Source organism: Gossypium hirsutum, chromosome D04 (assembly GCF_007990345.1).
Source record: "Gossypium hirsutum isolate 1008001.06 chromosome D04, Gossypium_hirsutum_v2.1, whole genome shotgun sequence".
NCBI lineage: Eukaryota > Viridiplantae > Streptophyta > Magnoliopsida > Malvales > Malvaceae > Gossypium > Gossypium hirsutum.
In genome coordinates this window covers 11,470,172-11,477,138 of record NC_053440.1, presented here as the reverse complement: position 1 = coordinate 11,477,138, position 6,967 = coordinate 11,470,172, and positions in this window count along the sequence as shown.

The following is a 6,967-nucleotide window of genomic DNA, read 5'->3' as shown; positions in this document are numbered from 1 at the left end:
TAAAACATAGCATATTTTCAGTTAATACTAAATAATGACATGCTTACAAAAAGGATAAAGAAAAAAAAGAACAAAAATCTATAATCTAAAATATCTATAAAAACACGAATTCGAAAAAAAAAAAACAATTGTAGTGATCATCAATATATTGCATTACTGATTTCACAATTTAAATGTTTTTTATTTATAAAGTTTTATCACATTTATATAAATATATATACATATATAAGAATTTAACCTTATTAAATTATTTGGTTAATTAAATTTATTTAATAAAAATATTTATCATAATTATAAATAATAATTTTAATTATTGTTAAAGGATTTTTAAGTTTTAAAAATATTTATTAAATAATTTATATAGTAACATATAAAAATATTTATTAAATATTTATCATAATTAATATTGTATTTGTAGTAATTATTATTATTATCTAAAAACTATATGGAGAATTTATTGATTAAGAAAATAAGAAAAAATGGGAATGGAAAAGCAAGGACTATTAATTTATGATATGTCCCAAAAAAAAAATTGTATTGCACAAACGCTGCTTAATGATAATTACCAAACTTAAATATAAAAAACCACGTGTAATATACACGACATTAGAAACTAATAAATATAAAAACACGAGTTTGACAATTTTCTAATATGGGATATATGCTTTAATTATAATTTGAAAATATTTTTATTATATTTGAATCGTTAAACTTATTAATATATTTTAATTATGTTTAACAATTAGAACAATAAATTAAAAGATAATTAAAAAACTAATTATGGAAATAAAAATATATTATTTAAAAAATTAATTAAAAAAATAAATGAATAAAATAATGTTGCATGTGACATGAGAAATTAATAAATGAAAAAAAAGAGAGAGAAGTAACTACATATTATAATTGTTCAAGAGAGAGATAAAATAGATTAATGATTAATGTTTGAATAAAAAAATAGTACCTAAGAAAATTGCATTTTGAATATATATTAATTTTTTTTACATAAAATTTATAATATTATATTACTTTAATTTTAAAATATTATAATTGATATTACAATAATTTTTTTTAAAAAATATTTTGATTTTATTTCTAAAATATAAATACTATAATAGTAGGTTGTGTGAAGTCTATTTTTATACATAGTATCATACTTAATTTTAATTATTAATTAGTGAATGTAGATTGACAATGAAAACTAAATATTGTGATCATTAAATAATTTATTGTAACATTATTTATATTTTTAAATATTTATTTCAATTCTAATAGTATATTTAATTGGTAAAAATAGTGATAAACTTAAAAATATTAAAAAAAATTTAAAATTTACCTTAAGCAAAATAGAATGACTTATTATGAAAAAATACATTGCAGAACACCATTAAGAATTATATAAAAAAGTAGAGGGGTTTTTGTTGCAAATTTTCCCTCCACAAGTGATTACGATCTCTCCTTAGTCCTTATCACATGTCAACTCTTTATAGTGTGAACACATTAGAAATTTAATAACATTATAATATATAAAATCAGCTCCTAAGAGGAGAAATTAGGGTAAAAGAAAATTCTATTTACCTTTATTTAAAATTATTAAAAGGGACAACTTTGGTATTTTAATGAATTTAATAAGTTAATCCTTATATTTAAAACATTTAATTAACGTTTTTTTATTAAGATTTTTCCTATCGTTTTAAACGTAAAAATTGAGGTTTTTTCATTAATTATTTACTGTAAAATTTACCTAGTTTCGTGAATATTAATGTTTTATTTATTTATTTTATATTATTGAAATAAAAACCCTAAAAATTATTATGTATTTATCACATTAAAGAGTTGAAAATTAAATGAGAATCATCTACTTTAAATAATTAGGTAAACATTTTTGTATAAATGATATGAGAGAGTGAATCACACTACTTTCTTTTATATAGCATTACAAACTTTATTTTAATTATAATGTACGTTTCCAATTTTTCATTGTAACTATTTTTTCTATTTCACTTGCAACATTTTCCATTAACATTTAATGTGTAATCATGGTTATAAATTTTCTCATAAATTCTCTTTACCCATGAATATTTTAAATAAGAGCATAACACCCTCATTCGTCTCCGTCACCGGAATCAAGTTACGAGATGCTTAATAAATAACAGAATCGGAACATGTAATTTAATTCAAGTACATATTCAAAACAATCTTAAATCATCAATTCATCAAACAAATCAAGTCTTCAATACAAATTTGAACTTAATTCGAGCTTACGAAAGCTCTAAAATCAATTTCAAAACAAACAGGAACTCATTTAGAACATTTCAGAAAAGATTGAGCAAAAGTGTAAAACAAGGTCACATGAGCGTGTGTCCAGGCTGTGTGACGAGCTGAGATCGTGTAAAGCAGGGCCACGCGGCCTTGTTGACAAGTCGTGTGGACCTAAATGTAAAATCTTACAAACATTCGCACGGCCGTGTTGCCAGGCCATGTGAGAGACTGTGACTTTGTTTAACCAAAACCACCTTGATAATACAGAGCACACGACCGTGTCACTTGCCTGTGTGTTAGCCCCTATGTGCCAAAATATGCCTTTTAAATCAAGTCACACAATCAATTCTTACTCATGCCATAAACAAGCCTTTAACCATTCATTAAACCTATTCAAAATATACCCAAAATACAACTTATAAAACTACCCTAAGTGCCTAACCAATATGCCACAATTGACACCTCAATTCAACAATAAACAACACTTTGCAATCAATTCTTTTATACTTGTACCAACACATAGCATTTAAACTACCTAACATACTATGCTTTAAATTCTAATCCAATACCAAGATTCAACTAGAATTAAGTCATACTTGTGCTTAGCATGCAGTATAAGTACCAATTTCTACCATGTTAAAGTTGACCATAATGCCAACCTAATAACCTATCATTTCACAATAAACATAAGCTTACTAAATAAACTATAACCTCCCAATATCTATCATCAAAATACCACACTATAGCCATAAACCAAATCATGTATTTCCAATTATTTCCATATGTAACATAATCTAACAAACCAAGTATCTATATGATTCCATCACATACCAAATTCAATGGTCACATTCAAAGATACTAATTCATGTCATGATTGACCTGACGTTAAATGTAGTAGTTATTTCAGTCTATTTTCACACTTAAGAAGTTTGTTTTCTAGCCAATTTAGTATTTATTATTTCATTTTCGGTATTTAGTAGTTAGGATTAAAAGTTAATAAAAATATGTGTTTTTAACACATTTTATGAGTGTTGATGACCTGTTAGGCTGACAAGGGCCTTAGGTAGGGTTAATTTGTGTATTTAAGTGTGCAAGAGGCTTAATTTTAGACCCAATTGACGTAGGAACTTGGAACGAATGATGCACAAGCTTCTCGAGCCGTGAAAGCATGAAAAAAACGTCCACAGCCACAAAAAGACTGTTGTGGCATGACACACAATGTCTCTGGCATGACACACACCCTGTGTTGAGCCATCACTTGAATGTGGGCCACAAGCAAGGATGACGTCGGCAACTGTATTTTGGCAGATTCTCATAGATTTTATTCTTTACTTGCACCTAAAGTATTAGGGGCATATCGAGCATAAAGTGCATATATTTTAGCCTATAAATAAAAGGCTTCTATATACAAATTAGGGCATTAATCAATCAAACCATCCATCCATCAAACACAATTTTTGGTTTTCTTTTCTTTTTGTTTAGTCGGAACTTTTCTATTCCGATGTGAAGACAATAGCAAGTGGAGATTGCTCTAGATCCGCGCTTCAATATATACGAGCATTCTCTCTACTATTCTATTTTATTCTTTTATTTATATTTTGTTAGCCTGATCAACTAATATTTGTATGAATATTAGAATAAATCTTGTGCTTTATTTATATCATGCATGTTTCAATTATTGAACTGATTAATTAATCAAGTCGATTAATTAACAAAAGTATAAGGGTTCATAATCAGATTAGTTGATATATATACGTTCCTAAACCCTAGGCTTGACAACCTAGGAAGTTATCATAGGGGAGAAGAAATCGGGAGATAAGTCGAACTGAGTAAATCATACTTTATCCTGTTGGAGAAAGCGAGGTTGAGAGATAAATGAGTATCCGTCGATTAATCAATTAGTAGAGGCCGGGAGGTAATACTAGTTAATTAATAGCTAATTCATATTAAAACTTGAATTTTGAAATTAGTTAATCTATTTATTTACTGATTAGAGATTTAATCGATCATAGGCTAGAGGCTCACGTTGTCAACACTAGGAATATGAACTACACATCGATATAAACCATGTCGGTGAAGTACAAACTCAAGAATGGAAATGACTCAGTGTATGCACATATCTTATGTGTTTTATTGAGTCTATAATTTGGTTTATAATTTAAAGGGTAAGTGGTCATATAAATGAATTGGTAAATGAACTATAGAATATTAGTTAAAGATTTCATTATGGTTACTCTTTATTTAATGGAATCAAATGCTGTTTAATGGAAATTTATGTTTTATAATGTTTAAAAGTGATATGGAATGATTGATGATAGTTGGACTTGGTTTTAGATGTTTCAAACATGTTTTAGGTATTCTGTCTTCAGTGTCACAACATCAAAAATTAGTGTCACGACATTGGACATGTAATTAGAGTAATTTGTTTTCGATGTTGCAACATAAACATCCCAGTGTCACAACATTGACCCTGTTTTGACCCGAATAAGCCCCGCTTGGTCATTGTTTGTAACCAAACTTTAAAGAAAGGTTAGAAATGACTTGAATAACTCTAAAAGAGTCTATTTATGTTAAAACAAAGTTTTAAAATTGATGTTCGAGTTGAGTAGATTTAATGTCCAAATGTGACATCCCTTGCTCGTGATGTATTGGTTAACTCCGGGTGAGGGGTGTTACATCTACGATCTCGCCACTTCGCCTTTTAACGACCTTCAACACTCATGCTATTGTCAGCCTCCCTACCCCGAGTTCCTCTAATCATTTTTGCTAATAGTATGCTAAAATAAACCCTCAAACCTACAATAGAAGAATCAAACTTACTAAAAATATGAACTACACATCGATATAAACTACGCCGGTGAAGTACAAACTCAAGAATGGAAAGGCTAAACTTTAAAAACTTAAGAAAATTTTCAAATCTAGTAATGAACAATAGCCTCCAAAACCCAAAGATTTATAGACTTTTTGGTCTAACGAAGCTTCTTGAACACTCCCTTTCAAAATCCAAAAAGAACGCTACATTTAGTAATTTCAAACATTCAATGACAAATAACAGTTGGAAGCATTTCTCGATAAAGTGTTGTAACACACAATCATTAATGCACGTTTATGCATGTGCATGTCCTGAAGCAGCGTAGACTACACGTGTATCCAACACAGAAACCCTATCGTTTCAAAATTTGACCATTGCATGTTATTTCCCCTAAAATACCTCAAAGCACTAAATGCCTATAACATCTCGAGACAGACCACTATGTAACCTCCCTCTTGGTTTGGGGGAGGGAAATTGTTATACCCTAACACCTCGGCACACCCCTCAGCTTAACACTCATGAGAGTTGCACTTATTAACCACCATCCATGCCTTCAACCATTACGTTTCATGAGATAATTGAAAGTATGTCCAATTGTCACCCTACCCAGGCTTATAGTGGCAAACCACTTGGCCACTTGCCTTTGATTCCTGTAGAAGCTCGACACATGGGACCTCAGGACCAAAGCTATGAGTATATAAAGTCTGGGGCTCACATAGAGCAGAGAATCTCTCTCTCTCTCTCTCTCTCTCTCTCTCTCTCTCTCTCTTTCTCTTGTTCTTCCACTTTGAGTGGCGGCTCTCTGCCTTGCACCATACGAGGTGAACTGCCTATCCTCGTCACCATCTTTGCCTTGTTTGATCCACACATCAACAAATTTCATTATAACTTAAATGATATGAATTTTTAATCTCGTAATCAATATGAAAAAATTATCTATTACATGTTTTACTTACTTTTTATTGTTTTGGTATATAAAAAAAATGTAAATCAAATTTAAAATCTCACTAAAATATAATAAGTAAATCCTATAAAAATGAAGTATTTCTTATCATTAATTTTCATTCCAAATAAATATTAAGTAAATTTATTCATACACCGAGCTACCAGTTCAGGCTTAAAACCTGCCCGAAATATGAGAAGGTTTAGACAAAAATAATAAATTCAAAAACTAGGTTTGGATAAAATTTTGAATCCGTTTTTTATTTAGATTGAGTCTTGAACAAATTATTTTTAGCCCGAGGCCGACTTGGCTGGCCCAATTTTACATTTATTTAATATATTTATTGACATTGATATAAAATTATAAAACCATTAAGGCCAGATCCATATCTTCCCTACAACCATTAAAGTCAAGACCCACTAAGTTAAAGTCGAAAGCCATATTTACAAAAAGTCTAAATCTGTCCATTAAATTGAAATTTCACCCTTTCCTTTGTATAGAAAACCCCAAAAAGTTTGTGTCATTCTTCTGTTTTCAATTTCTCAATCCAATCATATTTGCTTCATGTCTTGCATTCAACTATAATTAGCGGATCTATAATTTCTCCACTTCTCTTCTTGTTGTTACCCATTAAAAACATGCTCTACATTTTGTTTAGGAAATTACCTATGTTTAGGAATACTTCTCAAAAGTGTTTCTGGAAACACTTTTGTTACGGTCTTCATTTTTCTTAAAGCTTTTGTGCCCATAATCATGTTCAATGCATGATTCTCCAAAAGAAACACCCTTAAGACGTGAAAATCTTGGAAAACCTTCAACATATCTGTGCCTGATACATCGGATAGATGGCTTGAGACAATTATTCAACGAGTCTAAGAAAATCTAGGCGGGCCGGGTTAAACCCAAAAAATACTAATATTGTTTGGCAGATGGTCCCTTTGGATGAACGTTTA